This window comes from Cervus canadensis, chromosome 17 (assembly GCF_019320065.1).
Source record: "Cervus canadensis isolate Bull #8, Minnesota chromosome 17, ASM1932006v1, whole genome shotgun sequence".
Lineage (NCBI taxonomy): Eukaryota > Metazoa > Chordata > Mammalia > Artiodactyla > Cervidae > Cervus > Cervus canadensis.
Window position 1 is genome coordinate 36930145 of NC_057402.1, and position 20358 is coordinate 36950502.

At 43.4% G+C, this 20358-nt stretch overlaps 1 protein-coding gene across 2 annotated transcripts in view; it reads right to left on the reverse strand.

Annotated features, from left to right (window-relative positions):
• Positions 1-20358, reverse strand: part of TMEM266 (transmembrane protein 266) — a 126795-nt gene that overhangs the window by 72996 nt on the left and 33441 nt on the right. The window contains exon 1 of one of the 2 annotated variants that reach the window (XM_043490004.1): positions 3581-3737. The exons of the other annotated variant lie outside the window; for it this stretch is intronic. The gene's annotated coding sequence lies outside the window, so the exon portion shown is untranslated. Of the gene's footprint in view, positions 1-3580; positions 3738-20358 lie in introns of those variants that run through there. 2 annotated transcript variants of the gene reach the window in all.

A 20358-nucleotide genomic window follows, 5' to 3' on the forward strand; every position in this document is an offset into this window, starting at 1 on the left:
GGGGCAAAACAAAGCATGGGAGAAAGAGCCAGAGACAATAGCAAGGAGAATCTGGACAAATGTTTTGCAGCCACACCTTGCTGGGGGTTTCACCTTACTTTCTACTTTTATAAGGAGGGCGTGAACTTAAAAATGAGAACTCTCCTGTAGCATCTGTAATATTAACTGTATAGTAAATACATCAAGTTCTCCATTCCATAGCACAGATTTAGTTAGTCTCAATCTTTCCAGGTCTTTCTACAAAGCCTCAAGCAAACCAACTCCTCCCAATGGTTGGACTGGTCGTGTGGGCTGTCCATCCTCCACTGACAATGAAGTCAGGATGGAGGTGTCCACAAATAGGAGTCCAGGTGAGCAACACAACCTTCTGGAATGATGTTTTAACAAGTTGTATTTGCAGGTGAGCCCTTTACATGCTATTCAAGATATTAACTCTCTGGAGTATATACTAGGAAGATCTTTGCTTCCATGGACCTTCCAGTCCAGTTGGGCATGCAAGTGTAAAATACACAAAACCCCCAAATTTTTGTGTATCCTTAGCAGTGATGAACAAGTAAAACTTGACAAATCTATATTTATACATAATAAACATAAAATACTATACTAATATGACCCATATAAGACATTGAAAAAAATAGAAATAAAAATGATTTAAATTTTTAAAATTTGACATTTTAGAAAGAAAGATTTCAAATATATAGAGCTGTAGAGATCTGCAGAGCGAATTTCTAGTTATCTTTCACCCAACTTCAGCAGTTAACAGCACAGGGACTGTCGAGTTCTCTCTGTAGACTGCCCCTTCTCACTCCTCATGATTATTTTGAAAGAAATTTGGGGTGTCATTTTATTCATGTGTAAATGTTTCAATATGTAACCCTAAGCATAAGGGTAAGGATTTCCTCTAAAAGATGTAACCACAAAACTATCATCAACTATTAAATCAACAATATTTTCTTAATATTATGAAATATCCAGGAATTATTCACATTTCCTTATTTCTCCTATAATTTTTAAAGGTTTGTTGAATAAGGAGTCAAACAAGGTCCACACATTATGATTGGTTCACATGATTCTTAATTAATCTGTAGGTTTCCCCCTCCATCTCACTTCTTTCCCATGCAATTAAAAAAAATTTATTTATTTTTAGTTGAAGGATGATTGCTTTACAGTATTGGATATTTTCCCATGTAATTTGTTGGAAAAACTGGGTCGTCTCATGAAGTTTCCCATAGTCTAAATTATGGTGATTATATCTCTTTGGTTTCATTTAACATGTTCTTCTGTCCTCTGTATTTCCTATAAACATTAGTCTATAAACTTTAATAAGATTCACCTTTAGTTTTGTTTTTTTTTCACTTTCATAAGCAGTATCATGACTTCCATTCAGAGACACAGAATGTCTTTTTTTTCTTTTGTGACATAACAGCCATTGATGGTCACTCCCTAGATCCCATTAATTCATTAGGGCTTGCAAAAAGATCACATGATTTCATCTTTCTGTCTTCATTTCTCAGCTTCTCTGAAGACAAACTCCCCCTCGTCAACTATTAGATTAGCTTAAGGTACAATTCATATAGAAAAGGAAGGATACATGCTTAACTTTCCCTCCTTTATTTATTGGTTTTCAAAATAATCTTCCAAAGTCGATCAGTGAGGTGTTTTGTGGTGGTGGTTTATTTTTCACAGTGTTACAGATTTAAACACTCACTCAGGACAGGTTGAGAAGGGAGCAGGCTCCTTGGAAACGGGGACGGCAGGGTCCTGGAAGGAGATGTGGGGATGGGGAAGAAATGATTGGCATCTCCAGTACAGGCAAAGATGAGGCAGGATAGAGAGTTAAAATCCTATTTGGATGGACAGTGAGTAGGCTGCTTCAGCGATTTAGAACCTTAACAAGAAACACAGTTCAGAAGGCAAGATCCCTTAAGATGATGCTTTTTAAAAATAATATTTTCCAAATGAAATAACACCCAAAGCACAAGCCTAGCACGAAGCAGGTGTAGTCTAGCACTCTATAAATGAACATCTGCGGTGCAAACCTGCTGTCTCATAACCTGGGAAGGCAGAAGAGGAAACCTGTTTTGGATTTATTTGGTCTGGCAGCAGTGGGGAGGAAGGCTGCTCTTTAAACTTTAGGCAATTTCAGTCCATTCCACTTGTTGCTCATGAGTCTGTCTATGTAATTTACCAAAACCATATTGGCTTGTTCCAGCCAGACCTGCAAAGTTCAAGTTGTCATCCTAGGGATCTTAGAGCTGAAAAAGGCTTCTAAAAACAAGTAGTCAGTTCCCTTACCTACCAGGTGAGAAAATCCGTAATTTGGCTCACCTGTCCCCAGGGGCGACTAAGTCTACTCCTCATCTCTTACTCTAGTGACAACCCCCTGGCATACATGATCTGCTTTCATCTGTGTTCCATTGGTTGCCAAACCTGCTTTTACTGCGAATCACCTGGGGGTCTTTTGGGAAATATAAATTCACAGGCTATACTGTAGAAATGCTGGATCAGAACTGTGCAGGTGAAGTTTGAGAATCTTCTTCAAGTTCCCCAGGTGTTTCTGACATGCAGCCACTGCACTTGACCCTCAATATCAGTGGTTCTTAAACTTTCCATTGCACCAGAATTACCACGAAGGTTTATGTAAATACAAATTGATAGCCCTACCCACGAAGTTTCTAATTTAGTATGTCTGGGGTGGGAACTTGAGAATCTATATTTTGAAAAAACTCCAGAGAATAATGATTTGCTGATCCACAGACCACACTCTGATCTTCTGTATCAGAAAGTCTGCTTGAGGTAATTGATAGAAGGGATTTTTATCCCTGTGTATTTTGCACACAAAGCTAGTATGGTGAAATAGTCAGCAAATCCTATCCTGGCCAGGCTGAAGATGACCCACTATATTAGTTAGGAATAATTTTATTTGCAAGTAACAAAATATCTGACTAACAGTGACTTAGGCGGTAAAGACTTCTAATTATCTTACATAGCAAGAGGCCTGGAGGCAGAGGCTCAAAGATATCACCAAGGACTCAGCCCTTTGTATCTTGGCATTCCCTCATCCCCCTTGTGATGCATTATTCATATTTGTTGCCGTGTGGTTGCAGAATGGCTGCTGCAGCTCCAGCTCGCACATCCTCACACTAGCTCCTACCAAAAAGAAACAATCACAGCCTTTCTCCTCATGAAGTTTGGTCTTTTATTTAGCTGGTATTATCTTTCCAAGGCCTCTATTCAACATCTAACATCTCTTGGGCAGAGCTAGGTCATATGGCTGCAAAAGAACCAAGGACAATACACAGCTGGCCAAGGGAGTAAGGGGTGATATGAGACCCTAGACCAGTCGTGACTCATCCTTTAGGAGCTGGGCATATTGTTACCATGAACAAACCTCAGTTCTCTTAGCAAGCAAGAAGCAGGAAGGAGCTCTCTGGTGTATAACCACCTGTCTGCTAGACCAGGTTTGGACACTTCTGAGATGGTTCTGAGGCTCTGCTGAAGGAAATTTCCTGGGTCTCCAAACAAGACTGGCCAAGTGTTGGTAACTGGTTGGCAGGAGAGATAAAAGATGTGCTCTTACCAAACCTCGGGGCTCTTTTATTTAGAGAGCATATGTGTGGGGTCCAGCTTTGACATCCTCAAGCACGCTGCAGAATCTGCTCCTAGGGAGAAGCCAGTGAGCACAGGCACCTTTCACAGATACGATGTTCCACACCCCCAGAAGGAGGCTGTTTCTTGCTCTAAAAGACAAAGGTTCGTGTACAGCAATGCAAGGTCAACCTTGTTGTTACCTTGACCCATTTGTACCTTGCTCTGTTAACAACGAGTGAAAATGAAGAAAATCAATCATGTCTGTGAGCATTCTCTCTCTCTCATCTCTAGTCAACTGCACAGTTCTTAGCAGTTAAAGAAGCAGGCAGGGAGCCCACAGTGGCTCTCTTTTCTAGATGCGGCCCTGTCTCCTGTGGACCGCTCTTACTTTCTACCATTTGCTCTTCTCCACTTACCAAATAATGTAGCCACTCAACTATTACCAGTGTCATAAAGCAGGGGACACACAAAATGAGATCACAAAAAACTAGATCTGAAATTACTCTTGTGTCTGAGAAGAAAACCAAGAGGACCACTATTCTAATCCTTCCCTTGCTCCCAACAATTTTTTTTTTTCTAACGAGCACTTCCCTAAGCTGTCCCTGCTGGAACAAAGGATCCAGTGGTTCCTTGCCCCTGGTTAGCCTGGGCAGAAATGGACATCCTATAGCAGGCATTCCTTACCCGCCACTTGATGTCATTTTCCCTCCAGAATTCTGCAGAGCTCCTGGGGAACTCAAGTATCTGCGATTTAGAGAAGGGATAACAATGAGCTAGGGCTGCAGTGGCTGACCCTACCATCCCCCCTCCCCACTCCAGTCAAGCAAATCTTAAGAGTAAGACTTTGTAAATCTCTGAAGAAATCTTTGGCTGTACATGATGGTAACTAAAAGATTTAAGAACTTGGATATGATTAACTTTGTCATTGAATTCTACATTGCACCAGACAAATGACTATTTGATAAATGGGGAAAAATCCTCTTTCTTCAATACTTTTGTAGTACTTTTTTGTACATCTGTGGTAGGATGCAAAATGACCGCGTTCTCACTCTCCCTGTAGTAATCCCCTTTTGTTCTTACATATGCTGGTAAGTTGCTCTCCCTAGGAGCAGATTCTGCACCAACTCATATGTTGGTGGTATTGGGAGGTAATGCCTTTGGAAAGTAATTAAGTCATGGGGAAGGAATCCTCACAAATGGGATTAGTACCCTAATAAGAAGAAACACAAGAGTGATGACTTCTTAGCCATGTGACAGTACAACCAGAACACCGCCTACTATAAACCAGGAGGAGAGTCTTCACCAGACACCAGGTCTGCCAGCACCTTGACCCTGGACTTGCCAGGTCTCTGAACTGTAAGAAGGCCCCCAGCCTATAACATTCTGTGACAGCAGCCCAAATGGACAAGGACAGTCACAGAGCTTCTCATTACCCACTCACCTGTCGCTGGGGCTGGCCATGTGACTAGCTTTGTCAACGTAGATTGGAAACTGTGATGATTAGTTTTATGTGTCAACTTGGCACACAAGGGGCTCTCTGATTAAACAGTGTGTCTTGGTGTGTCTAAAAGGATATTTTTGCATGAGATTAAAATCTGAATTGGTAGACTGAGTAAAGGAGGCTGCCCTCGCCAGTGCGGGTGGGTCTCATTCAATTTGTAGATGGCCTGAAGAGAATAAGAAGCTAGTAAGAAAGAATTCGGAGACGGCAATGGCACCGCACTCCAGTACTCTTGCCTGAAAAATCCCATGGACGGAGGAGCCTGGTAGGCTGCAGTTCATGGGGTCACTGTGAGTCAGACACGACTGAGTGGCTTCGGTTTCACTTTTCACTTTCATGCATTGGAGAAGGAAATGGCAACCCACTCCAGTGTTCTTGCCTGGAGAATCCCAGGGACGGGGGAGCCTGGTGGGCTGCCGTCTATGGGGTCGCACAGAGTCGGACACGACTGAAGCGACTTAGCAGCAGCAGCAAGAAAGAATTCTCTCTCTCTGCCTCAGTGACTGTGAGTTGGGGCATCAGCCTTCTGTTTTCACACTCAGGCTCAAAATTATCCTGTTGGCTTTACTGGGTCTGGACTTCTCAGCTTGCATAATCCTGTGAGCCAGTTCCTTATAATAAATCTCTTTATTCACACACACATACACACAGAAACACACACATGCACACATAAATATCCTATTGCTTCTGTTTCTCTGTAGAACCCTGATGACCACATCAGCGAACAAGAAAGCACTCATGTGACTGGGCTTGCCCTCTCTCTCATGTTTCCATGACAGCCAGCATGCCCAGTCACCCCGGCCAAGGACGGCCAATAGCCACCTGCACCTGCCCACCCCCAGACACGTGAGTTCAGTCAAGTCTAGAAGAGTCACACAGCTGTGCCCAGCCTAAACTGCAGAGCCACAGACCCATGACCTAAATAAAATTTTGTTTTTTCAAAATCATTCTTTAGCCATTTATTAGCACCTGGTGTCCTCTAGGAGTATGCCAAAGACTGGGGTTATCAAGATAACAGAGACACTCAGAAAACTCGTGGGCTAGTGATAAGACAGATGCACAGACAGAAATTAAAATTCAGAGAGGTGAGAAGAACAAAACATTACAAAGGAGTGTTTTGAAAGCTGTAAACTTCCTTATAAATATCAGGTAACTAACAACGCCTCACACTGGCAGGTACAGTCTCCAGCCATCTGTTAGGAAAGGTTTGTTTCTCTAAGCCCACCAAGTTTTGGGAATGGTTGTTATGTGGTATTACTGTGGTAACAGATCACTGATACATTATAGGTAAATGTCCACTGCAACACATAAAATAATACAAAGACACATATGTATATATTTTTAAATGAAGCACAATTTTATTTAAGTTTTCCAAAATTCATACTAAACATGTTGTTTCTAAAATGCTTCACCACGATACAAAGGTTTTATTATTTCACCTTTCTTTTATAGGTTTTTCTTTTTGTGTACAGTTCTCCAATAGAAGCCTGAGTCCTGAGTTGCCCAGTTAGGAGCCTCTGACCTGCTATTCTGATTTTCTTCTCAATATTCATGGCCAACATCTGGCTTCCAAATGAACAGCTTTTGGTCTTTTAATCACTTGCTGATGAGGTGAGCCTGCAGTGCTACCCATAACCACATGACCTAATTTAGACTCAATCCTGGCATCTAGTCTTGCATGTCTAATCAAATTTACAACCCACTTTAAGGGACTGGCCAGATGTAGCAAAGATGTATATTTTTGTATACATTGTCATATATATGTATATTAAAGATAACCTCTCTCCAGCCTCCATTTTAACCCTCCATGTCTCCCCTGAGGTCCTAGGTTAACACCCAGGTGTGGAAATCCTTGCTCAGAATTATGTAAGCATGTACTCACAGATATAAGCTAATTTTTGGGGGGTTTGTGTTTAAAAAAATAAAACCAACTCTGTAATTTGCTTTTATCACTTAGCAATATATAATGGAAATCCTTTCTGGCCAATAGAGAAAGATCTACACTTTTCTAACTTATTAATTCATATATATATATATACACACACATATAACATATAACTTTATATAAATTGCTTATCATAAAATTCATGTCTTTAGTAGCACATGTGTTCTCTTTTGTCCACTTCCCCCTCATTTGCCCACTTCACCTGCCTCACTGTTGCCCTCCCTTAATATACATGCAGGAGATGTGAATTTGATCCCTGGGTCAGGAAGACCCCTAGGAGGAGGGCATGACAACCCACTCCAGTATTCTTTCTTTTTTTTTTTTTTCATTTATTTTTATTAGTTGGAGGCTAATTACTTCACAACATTTCAGTGGGTTTTGTCATACATTGACATGAATCAGCCATGGAGTTACATGTATTCCCCATCCCGATCCCCCCTCCCACCTCCCTCCCACTCCAGTATTCTTGGCTGGAGAATCTCATGGACAGAGGAGCCTGGCAGGCTATATAGTCCATAGGGTCACAAAGAGCTGGACACAACTGAAGTGACAGCACACACGCACATCCTTATTGACAGGCAGTTTCAGAATTTTGGGGCCTTGTGAAAAATACTACAATAAAGATCTTGCATACATTTCATTATATACTGGTGTTTTTATTTGCATGGGATAGATTCCCATAAGTGAGATGACTGGGCTAAAGACAATATATCTTAAATTTTAACAGTTAAAACAAGATTGCTTTGAAAGTTCCCTTTTAAGAGAATGTCTTAATCATTTGCAAGTTGAGGGTGTCTGTGGACCAGATAAGTCCAAATACTTGCTTAATTATACCCTTGTCCCCATGGAGCACTGGAGTGAAAATAGAGGACAAGGGTGAAACCAAAAATAGCAATAAATATCCTTGCACCACAAGAAAAGACTTAGTTGACTTAGGAACTACCCTGTCACAGTATTTCTATGAGTTATTTCAGAACAGTTAATGCCCTGAGGATTCTGTTTTCTTCCTTGTGCCATAAACCCTAACCATCCCAACTAAACCAGCCACATAACCAGTTCCTGGGTTCCTGCCCAATCCCAGGAGTTATGAGCTGTGATCTATCCAAGGAGATTTGACTTCTCTGGGAATGAGGATGGGAGAGCACCACAGAGGAGGGGGGATTACAGGAAATTCTGGTGTCACCTTCTAATAGTTTCCAGTCATATTTTAGGCACTAACCTATATATTGATATATTGGAGCAGGTTGCCATTCCCTTCTCCAGGGAAACTTTCCAACCCAGGGATTGAACCTGGGTCTTCTGCACTGCCAGCAGATTCTTTACCATCTGAGCCACCAGGGAAGCCCCACACATTGATATTTTTGTCTGTCTGTTCAGGTGCTCAGTCGTGTCTGACTCTTTGTGACCCCATGGACGGCAGCATGCCAGGCTTCCCTGTCCATCACCAACTCCCGGAGCTTGCTCAACCTCATGTCCATCGAGTCAGTGATGCCATTCAACCATCTCATCCTCTGTCGTCCCCTTCTCCTCCTGCCTTCAATCTTTCCCAGCATCAGGTTCTTTTCTAATGAGTCAGTTCTTTGTATATACTTACTTGTTAAAAAGAGAGTGACTTTGCTAAAATTCTTATCCTTTGATAATGATTTGTATCTAGCTGACCAGGAACTATAGCTAAGTTAAGCCTGCTATATTTCCACCCACACTCTCTGCCAGCTTAGACGTGTAAATGACACGGACCTCCTCAGGAGTACCTGCTGGGGCAGGTCCAATCACAGGAGAGACAAGGACCAACCCCAATCTGGAGGGGCTTTACCCGAAGTGGCTGTTCAAGGGCAAGCAGGGAGCCATCAGAAATCGAAAGGTGACCTTTGTCCCACTTCCAATAGGACAGGATGTCCTTCCAGTTCAGTGTAGAGAATCCAGTCATGACCTCACTCAATGGCAAAGTCAAGGGAGTTTGGCTCCTGGGGCAGTCATTTCCAGAAACCAAATAAACGTCACAGATGCAAAGTGGGTCCACATTATCAGTAAGCAAAGGCACATAAATTCAAACCATTTTTTCTCCTAATGGACTGGGAATGACTTATAATACCTGGTACTGATGAGTGTGTGAGAAAATGGCCATTCATGCACATCATTGAGATATACATGTGTGTGTTAGTTGCTCAGCTGTGTCCAACTCTTTGTGACCCACGGACTGTAGCCCGCCAGGCTCCTCTGTCCCCTCTGCCCATGGAATTCTCCAGGCAAGAATATTGGAGTGGGTTGCTATTTCCTTCTCCAGGGCATCTTCCCAACCCTAAGATTGAACCTAGGTCTCCCACATTGCAGGCAGATTCTTTACTGTCTGAGCCATTGTTGATAGAAGTGAAAACTGTTGGAAATTTGCTGAAGGGTAATTTGACAATATTTATCAAAATTATTCTAATGTGTACTCTTTGGCCCCACAATTCAACTGTTAGAAGATATGTTTTAGGGGAATAATAGATACATACACACATATAGAAGTTTCTTGAATTTATATAATATCACCACACCTAGCACATAGTAGGTGCTCCACAAATGTGCTGATAAGAAATCAATAAAATAATAAATTGAAAGCAATGCAAATGTCTATCAATAGGAGACTAGATAAATAAATTAAGGAACTTCTGTATTATGGGATTGTCCTACAGCTATTGAAAAGGATGAAGTTAAATGGAAGGAAGACTGGGAAGGACTGACTGCAAAGGAATATGAGGGAACTTCTGGCAATATTCTAAATCTTTATTGTGATGGTTCCAAGTGTGCTTTTAAAATGGCTGCTTTTTATTGTTTGTAAATAGTTCTTTCACCAATATGGCTGATTTTGTTTTAATGGATGAAGGTATACTATTTTCATTAACATGGAAAGTTGCCTGCAATGTAACAATAAAAAAGGTTACTAAATGATAAATAGATGATGATCCCACTTACACAATATATAGAGGAAATATGTATGTGACAAGGTGTGGACTGGGACTTTTCCTGTTGTCCCAGAATTTGGCAGATGCCCTAAAGTCGAAGATAAAGATAGTAAATGCTCACATTTTCTAAAGAGAGATATCAGACTATCTATTTGGAATATACTAACAGATGGTTAAGCTGGTCTAGTAGGTACTACTCCTGACAGCCTGTGAGAGAGAAGGCTAGAGAAACCCGTGCCAGACTCCCAGGCTGACTGGGCCATGGGAGATGGCCAGGAGAGGACAGAGAACATTGGCGGGAGCAACCTGCCCTTAACCACAAAGCTAAGCAGGGGTGTGGCATCAGTCAAGGATCTTAGTGAAAATTAAACTCAATAGTTTAAGCAGAGTGTGCATTTTTAAAGGATGCTGAATTCCAGGTGGGTGAGAGAGTCAGGTATCAAACATTTATGGTCAGGAACATGGACTGGGCCCTAGTGCTGCTCCAGCAAAAGCATCGCTGATGCCATTGCACCACCCTGACATCCTCTCCTCCCCAGCTCCCAAGGTCCCAGCTCCACCTGATTAAAAACCGACAGAGACAGATCACACAGCTGCATCCTGGCTGCAAGGGAGGCTGCCACCTTGCATGGGGGGTGGACTCAACATGGGAATTTCCCCAAATCTAGAAAGGCCACTGAAAGGATGTGAGATGATCACAAATATGGCAATAGTTATGGACTATAGTCTATAGTTTATGGACTCCCATGTACATCTTGACAGGACTCTACCCAAGAGGACCAGAGGGGTGCCAGGGACACAGTGTCCAAAGCAGGAACTGAAGGTAGCCCTCTGAAGTTAGGCAAGAATCCAGTGGAATAGTGCATGCAGCTCCCCTACTGCACCCAGAGGGGCTGGAGTGGGCAGGACACAGAAGGCGGGTTTCTAAGGAACTTACAAAAGTATCCTCAGATCATGTCGACGATGAATACAGGTGAATACAGGGAATTGGGTGTGGGAAGGAGCAGAAGGGCTGGCCTGTAGGTCAGGTTGTGTAGCCTGGACAGAGTTTTCATTTACATGGGATATTTTAACACCTGAAAATGAGTCTGTCCTAAATCCTGAAGGGCTTCCCTGATGGCTTAGACAGTAAAGAATCCACTGCAATGTAGAAGACCTGGGTTTGACCCCTGGGTTGGGAAGATTCCCTGGAGAAGGGAATGGCTACCCACTCCAGTATTCTTGCTGGAGACTTCCATGGACAGAGGAGCCTGGTGGGTTACAGTCCATGGGGCCGCAGAGAGTCAGACATTAATTAACAGTTTTTTAAATCCTGAAAGTGACTAAAAAAGCTAAAACATCTTGCCGCGTTCATGTCAGGTGATGGGAGGAGACAGACAGCAGAATATGTTGAAAAAAGTCATCGCTTGATTGTTCCTATCAATCTCCATTCATCTAAAAGGTCCAGATGGCTGCATCCAAAGTTATTAACAGGTAGGGAGGTAGGAGGGAGAAGTGGTATTCTCGAGGAGAGGTTTCATTTCACTGCTTTTTGTTCCTGAGCATGTTTTGTTAAAAAAAAAAAAAGACAAGGATAATCTAGATATGATGAACTTTGAAAACACTGTGTTGGGTAAAAGAAGCCAGACACAAAAGGCCACATACTGTATGATTCCATTTACATGAAATTTCTCAAATAGATAAACCTCTAGAGATAGGAAGCAAATTAATGGTTGCTGGGGGCTGGGGAGAGAGAGGAATGGGGAATGACTGCTTAGTTGTTGCAGGGTTTCCTTTTCCGGTTATGAAAATGTTCTGCAACTAAATAACATTAAAGGTTGCACAATGATGCAAATATACTATCAGTGACGGTACATTTCATGTTACGTACATGTTACCACAATTTTAAAAATTAGGAAAGCAAAACCAAAAGTCAACCAAAGCAACAACAAAAATCTAGAAATACTGCTTGACAAGGAAAGATGTTCACTACAAGGTAATTAGAAAAAGTAGGCTTTAAACTATGTTCATATCTGGGAAAAAAAAAAGCCCATATAGTGTGATGTATATTTAAAGCAATCTGAAAGGACAGACCCACAATGTTAAAAGAAGTTCTCTCTGGGTGGTGGGACTACAAGGAACTGTTTACTTTATATGTTTCTATATTATCTCATTTTCATTAATAATGAACTAAATCTACTTTTAAACTAAAAAACGTACATAAGGTTAAAAATTGCTAAGTGTGTATGAGAGATACAGGAAAAGGGCTGTGGGAATCCCAAGGCAGACTAGACAGCTTCCAACTGCCTGGGTTCTCGAATCTTCCTCAAAGCAGTCTCCTGACGAGGATCCTTACCTCCAGGTAAGGATCTTCTCTTCTCTGACACATCTTACATGCAGCCACCACAAAACTCCTCTGCTGAAGCTGGGGTTTGCTCAATCCCCACTGCTTACCGACTTGGTACTGTTCGGCTGCTCAGTCATGTCCGACTCTTTGCCACCCCATGGACTGCACCATGCCAGACTTCCCTCTCCTTCACTATTTACCGAAGTTTGCCCAAATTCATGTCCATTGAGTTGGTGGTGTTACCATCTCATCCTTTGCTGCCGTTTTCTCCTTTTACCTTCAGTCTTTCCCAGCATCAGGGTCTTTTCCAATGAATGGGCTCTTCGCATCAGATGGCCAAAGTATTGGAACTTCAGCTTCAGCATCAGTTCTTCCAGTGAATATTCAGGGTTTATTTCCTTTAGGATTGACTGGTTTGATCTCCTTGCAGTCCAAGGGACTCTCAAGAGTCTTCTCCAGTGCAATCTGAAAGGATCAATTCTTTGGCACTCAGCCTTCTTTATGGTCCAACTCTCACATCTGTATATGACGACTGGAAAAACCACAGCTTTGACTAAACAGACCTTTGTTGGCAAAGTGATGTCTCTGCTTTTTAATATGCTGTCTATGTTTGTCATAGCTTTTCTTCCAAGGAGCAGGCATATTTTAATTTAATGGTTTACTGCTTACTGAACATGGTCTCAATTCCTTGACTTGTGATTCAGAACCCTCCACCACCTGACCTCAACGTTTTAAGCCATTCCTCACCCTCCTTATGTGCTGTGTTCCAGCCACCTTGTCCAGACACCACTGTTCCAAGTGCACGGACACAGGCACACAATTATCCACCCTCTGCCTCTGCTTATGGAACTCTCTCGGCAGGAACACGGATTCCCCTATTCCACAAGTCCCAGCCATAATCTCTCTCTCATCCAACCTTCTATAACCCAGGGTCACTGCTTCCACCTGAACGCAGTGTCAGGGAGCCAACTCTTTTCTCTCTTCTGTACACTTTAACTGTACATCACTCAGGGTATGTACCACTTTTCTACTTTGTCTTATAGAGCTTTAGGCTCCTATACCATCTATTCTAGACTATAAGCTCCTTAAGGCCAGGGTTCATATTAGCAAACGGAAAGGAAAAAAAAACCTCAAAGCACTTGAAAAAGTATTCAACATCACTAATTATGAGAGAAATGGAAATCAAAACCACAACGAGGCATTACCTCACACTGGTCAGAATGGCCATCATAGAAATGTCTATAAACAATAAATGCTGGGGAGGGTGTAGAGAAAAGAGAACCCTCCTACACTGTTTCTGGGAATGTAAATTGGTGCTGCCACTATGGAGAACAGTATGGAGGTTCCTCAGAAAACTAACAATATAACTACCATATAATCCAGCAATCCCACTCCTGGGCATCTGGAGGAAACCATAATCTGAAAAGATATATGCATCCCAATGTTCTCTGCAGCTCTATTTGCAATGGCCAAGACATGTAAAAACCTAAATGTCCATTGACAGAGAAATGGATAAAGAAGATTTGGTACATGTATACAGTATGTACATGTACATGAATATGACTCAGTCAAGAAAAGAATGAACTAATGCCATCTATAGCAACACGGATGGACCTAGAGATTATCATACTAAGTGAGGTAAGTCAGACAGAGAAAGACAAATATCATACAGTATCACTTATATGTGGAATCTAAAAAGATGATACAGATGAACTTATTCACAAAACAGAAACAAACTCACAGATTTCAAAAACAAATTTACAGTTACTAAAGGGGAAAGGTGGGGGAAGAAGGATAAATTAGAAGTTGAGATTAATACATACACACTATTATATATAAAATAAATAATCAACAAGGAGCTACTGGGAACTCTACTACAGGTTAGAGTTATTCTGTAATAACCTATATGGGAAAAAAAGAATCTGAAAAAGAACATATAAAGGTATATATATAACTGAACCAGTCTGCTATTCACCTGAAACTAACACAACAATTGTAGGGCTATACCCCAATATAGAATAAAAATTATATTAAATCCTTAAAAAAAAAAAGAAAAATCTCTCAGGAACATTTCTATATGCCAGATTTAGTTCAGCAGCTTTTCTAAAGGCAGAAGAGTGAGGCAGGGCCCTTAGATGGCCCCATGAGTACGCTTTCTGCATTCAAAAAGTATTCCTCAGTTAACCCATCAAACCTGAGGACAGTTTGCAGCAAGTCAGTGCTGGAGGCAGCCTTGGAGGGGCCATCAGCAGTGAATGTGCAAGGTCATCTTTGTGCCTAAGGAGAAACATGACTGAGCAATTACCCAGCAAATGATCTCCTCTTGGAACTCAGTAGGATGTTAAAAAAATTAATAGACTATTTTTTTAGAGCAGTTTTAAAATTTAAAGAAAAATTTAAAATATAGAGCATTTCTACATGACTACCACCCCTTCCCCCACCACCCCGCATAGCTTCCAGTGGTATATCTGTTGCAATTGATGAAATCAGAAATCTGCATTTTAACAAGATTCCCAGGAGACTTGTAGGACATTACAGTTAGAAAAGCACTAGGGAGCATGATATTTAAATTCCCTTTCAGTTCTAAGCTTCTAATACAATCTATGACCTTTACTATGACCCAATCAGGAGGGAGGCTGCTAGGAGTTCTCTGGGAGGATGCTGACTGGCTGGGCCTGCAGTAAGCCCGAGGGCGCCTTCCCAATCAGGCTCCAGGGCTGGCATCCAGGCACAGCAGGCCGCTGCTGGCGTGACCCTCTTGGAGAGTCGTGCTGCCCTCCAGCCAAGGAAACCTCTTGAGTTGTCACGACGAGTGTGACCCGAGATGAAAGCTGGGGGTGGTGCCCACATGCAGTGAGCTTTGCTGGTATATGCGGCTTCACGTGGAGACCTGGAGTCCGGGTCCCTGAGCAGGCTCAGCTGCTGGAGGGTGGAATTAAGAGGAGATGGGAATTGCAAGGAGGATTCCTGGTGAGTTCGGAGGCTGTGGACCTGGGGAAGAAAATGCCTGCTGAAAATCTGTCCCTGCAAATACAAAGAGCACTTCAGATGTCAAACTCCCATGGTTGGGGGGCTGATCTCCTGCGTGACAAAATGACATGGAATAAGAGCAGTGCAGTGATAATCAGCAATGTGGGTTCTAGCCTCTGATGTCCCTCTTTCCACTGAGTCGGACAAGTCTCCTCTCATTTCTCAATTTCTCATCTATAAAGTGAGACCAGATTTGCTCACTGAAATAACCGAACTCCTAGGATGAGCTGGACACTGGGGCTAGGTGCTGAGAACACAAGTGATATTCATGGAGGTAATGGTTTGGATAATTTTCTAATGAACCTTCCAACTTAAATATTCTATTTTATGGACAGGCTTTGGACCTGGACCTGGGTTCAAATTTGAGCTTTGTAACTTAGCATCTGAGTAAAAGCAAGCTCTTAAATCTCAGTTTTCTCTACATTTATATGTCAAATGTTTCTCAATGAAGGTAGTTTAAGGACTTCTTTGGTGGTCCAGTGGTGAAGAGTCTGCCTTGCAAGGCAGGGGACATGGGTATAATCTCTGGTCAGGTGTCATGAGACCCACATCCTGCCCAGTGAGCTCAGTTAAGTTAATGATCCCTAGGACATGATCTCTACACACATGAAAAACAAGAATTTGTGGACCTCGCTTGACCATATGGGGTCAAGAAAACTCTCCTGCACAACCTGGAGGAGGAGCTGATGATGGAAGCACAGAGTCTACTCAAGAAAGACAAAGAAGCTCTTCTTCCCCCACCCCACTTTTCTTTTGATTATAAAACTGGAGCTCTGTAAGTTCTCAGGGTGCAGCATCCTCTTGCCTGCCTGCTTGTAAGGCTCACAATAAATTGTGAGTGATTCTAATAAATCACTTCTTATCTATCACTTTGCCTCTTGCTGAAGTCTTTTCTGTGCTGGGACATGCAGGATTATAGTACTGGAGCTCTTCGGAGTCCCCAGTACAATATCCAATGGTGTCAGAGGCTAGGAGGAAAGCACTTCACAAGGAAGACTCAATGCGGCCACTTCCCAGGCACCTACCACCCTCCCTGCATGAGCTACACACTCCAGTGAGGGAGCCACTGGCCACATGTGGCTACGGAGCACTTGCAGTGTTGCTGCCCAAACTGAGCTGTTTTGTACAAGCAAAACACACACTGAAGACGTATGAATAATATGAATAAAATCATTTTTATATTGATTGCATGTTAGAATAATATTCTAGATATATTTGTTATTAAAAATACATTAAAATTAATCTCACCTATTTCTTTTAGGGCTTTCCAGGTGGCTCAGTGGCAAAGTATCTGCCTGCCAATGCAGGAGACACAGGAGAAGCAGGTTCAGTCCCTGGATCGGGAAGATCCTCTGGAGTAGGAAGTGGCAACCCACTCCAGTATTCTTGCCTGGAAAATTCCATGGACAGGGGAGGCTTGTGGGCTACAGTCCAGGGGGCCGCAAAGAGTTGGGCACGACTGAGCACACACGCATACACACCAGTTTCTAACTTTTTAATGTGTTACTAGAAAAATTTTAAACTGTGTGTGTGTGGTTTATACTTCTCTTGGACAGTGTGAGCTCAAAGAAACAAAAGCACACTCTGCTGTCCTTGGTCTTTGTTGGTTGACAGTATGATGGGGAGAGGATACTTACATGTGAATCCACCCCCAAGAGAAGCCCAGAATGGTGCAAAACCTCGGGACAAAAAAATAGAGAAGAAGGGGGAATCAGGCGGGTTGGGGTGACTCTGGCAAGCTCTAAGGAGGAGCTCAGGTATGAGTATGATGTGGGTAGGCAGAGGGCACTCCCAAAGGGATGCTTGGACTGAGTAAGCTTCTTCAGGGAAGGGCCTATGATTCTCCCACTTTGCCTTGCATATGACAGAGACCTGATGACTATTTGTTCTCTGCAGGGGCTGAGGGATGCTGGGCTGAAGGGGAGCACAGGAACTATGCAGAGGGATGGTGAAAATGGAGGGCCTGTTTGTGAAGAGGCTGGTCCCTCTGAACTGGGAGTCTGTGCACCTGGGAACAAGTAGGAGCAAGGTTGGCTAGCCAGGGTGGCAGTTTAGCATGGATGCAGTGGGTGGCAAGGCCATCTCTGATCTTTCCTGGGTATCGTGGGCTCATGCTCTCACATATAATCCTTCCCTAGGCACGGGGTGACCGTGTAATGACAGACCACTGACAAACAGACTAAAATTTGCATGTCTGAGGGAACACTGCTCTGTAGTCTAAGTAGGGCAGGCCTAAATGTTTATTCCGGCACATCCATTCATCTGTCGTCCATTCAAACATTTCCTGAGCCCCTAGCTGGCACCCAGGTACAGGGGCCGCTGAGAACTGAGGCATCATCTCTGCCATTCCCTTGAGTAGGGGTTGGCAAACTATGGCCCAGAGGTCAGATCCAGCCCACCGCCTGTTTCAGCAAATAGCACTTTACTGGAACACAGTCACACCCCATCTTTTATGTATTGTCTGACTGCTTTTGTGCTACAATCTGTACAGACTGAATAGTGTGGCAGAGACTGAATAGTCTACAAAACCTAATATATTCACTATCTGCCCTTCTGCAAAAAGTGCCTGCTGACCCCTGCCTTAGAGCACTAGCCATAGAAGCAAATACTGATCATGTGACACGATCAGAGTTCTGCGGGGAAGGATGGGCTCCAGTGAGAAGAAAGGGAGGGAAGGAGGTATCAGAAGGAGCAGATGCTCAAGCTGTGCCTTGCAGAACCGTGGGTCTGCTGGGCAGCGGAGGGACCAGAGAAATGGGAAGGACCCTCTGAAGAGAAAAAGTGGCATATGTGAACACACAGAGGCAAGACAGGGCAAATTCTGGAAGCTGGCTCTGGCAGGACCACAAACTTTAAGCAAGCCTTCGGTGCAGCCTGGCAATCCCATATCCATCCCCTAACCCCACCACTCTTCTGCTTTCCTGGATGACTACTGGATGCCCTTCTCTCTCTCCTCACCCCTCCAATGCCAGGTTCACATTCAGTCAATGAACTCCTCCTAACTGCCCTGGGGGAACTGAGACATTTGCAAGAGAACCTCCCCACGCTCCCCATGCCCTAGCCACTGTCTTATCTGCAGCCTTGCCACCGACTCTGCCCTCCCTCCATCCTCCAGACAAGACATCCATCCTGTCCATATCTTAGCCAGGGACCATCCTACCCTGTGGGAATCAGATCCCCTCGGCTCTTCCTTCCTCAAGGCACGGCTTTCTCAATTCCCCTGCGGGGAAGCTTTACTTCCCTTAACATCATAAGCCTCTGGCTACTTCTCTGCTCCTCCACAGCACCTTCATCTGAAAAGGTGTGTATAGGTGCTATTTCCAATTCCTCTCTCCTCATTCTCTCTGGAACCTATCACCTCACTCAAGCTTTGGTCTCCACCTCTGCAAAACTGCCTTCCCTGAAGTCACTGACGACCTACTTGTTGATAAATCTGCTGGTCAATTTTTTTTAAGGTTATTATTATTTATTTATTTTGGCTGTGCTGGGTCTTCGTTGCTGAGTGTGGGCTTTCTCCAGCTGTGGTGAGCAAGGACTACTCTCTAGATGGCGCGGGCTTCAGCAGCTGCGGCGTGCGTGTTCTAGTTGCTCCACGGCACGTGTGATCCTCTGGGACCAGGGATGGAACCCCTCCCTGCACTGGCAGGCAGATTCTCAACCACTGGACCACCAACAGTTCTTGATTTTCAGTCTCCCTGTCCTAATATAAGCATCTGACCTCTTCTCCAATATACCTTCTTTACTGGCATCTAGAAACCCACCCTCTCCTGGATTTTCCTACTCCTATACAGGGCACTCCAGTATTCTTGCCTAGGAAATCGCATGGACAAAGTCTGAGCCTGGTGGGCTATACAGTCCATGAGATCACAAAGAGTCGGATACAACTTAGCAACTGAGCATAGAGGCCACTCCTCTCTATCTTCCCAACTGATAAAAGCTCACGTTCCTCCATCCACTCTCCTGGCCTCTCATCCAGACATTATAAGCACTGTCTAATGAGCTTGCTGTGATGGTGGAAATGTTCTCTATCTGTGCAGTCCAGTATGGTAGCCTCTGCTCACATTTGGCTTTTGTGCACTTGAAATGTGGTTAGTGTGACAGAAGGGGCTAAATTTTAAATGCTACTTACTGTTAACTCATGTTAAATATAAAAAGTCTTTTATGGTTAGTGGCTACCATATTGGACAGTGCAAGTTTATTTGCTGATGACTTCTAAACACATCTTTACCCTCAAATGTTCCCATTAATTCCAAACTCATGGATCCAACTGTCAATTGGAAAACCTGACTTAGATGTGTCATCTACCCCAACACAGCCCTTCCCATCTCTGTGAACAACAAACCCATCCTTCCAGTTGCTCAGGCCAAAGAGTCTTGGAACCATCCTGATTCCTTCCTTTCATGCCCCATATCCAATCTGTCAGCAAATCTGTCAGTTCTACCTTCAAAACACATTTCAAATTTTAACACTCCTCACCACCTCTCCACTCCAGTCCAAGCCCCTGTCATCTCTCAGCTGGATTACTGCAATTGACAGCTCACCTGTTTCCCTGCTTCCACCTTCACCTGTCCTTCACACAGCAGAAACCCTTTTAAAACCCAAGCCAGACACATCACCCCGCTGCTCACCACCTCCAGTGGCTTCCCGTCCTGGCCACTGAGTGACGGCCCTCAAGGTGCTATACTCTGTCCCTGCCTTCTCTGCAACTTCCGCCTGTCTCCTGTGACTCCACCTCTCCAGCCTTGCCGACTGCGTTCTAGACACGCCAAGCACACTCTATTCTGGGCCTTTTCTTTGCCTGGGATGTTTCTTCTCGGCCTGGAATGTCGCAGGACTTGCACCTTCACTTCCTTCAGGTCTTTGCTCAAAAGTCACCTTATTAGCAAGGTCTTCCCAGACCACCTTAATTCCAAGAGCATGCTCTGCTCACATTTCTTATCTCCTCTACTTGCTTTATTCTTTTCACAGCATGTCTCACCATGTGTATAATATACTATATGATCAGTATTTGCTTACTAAG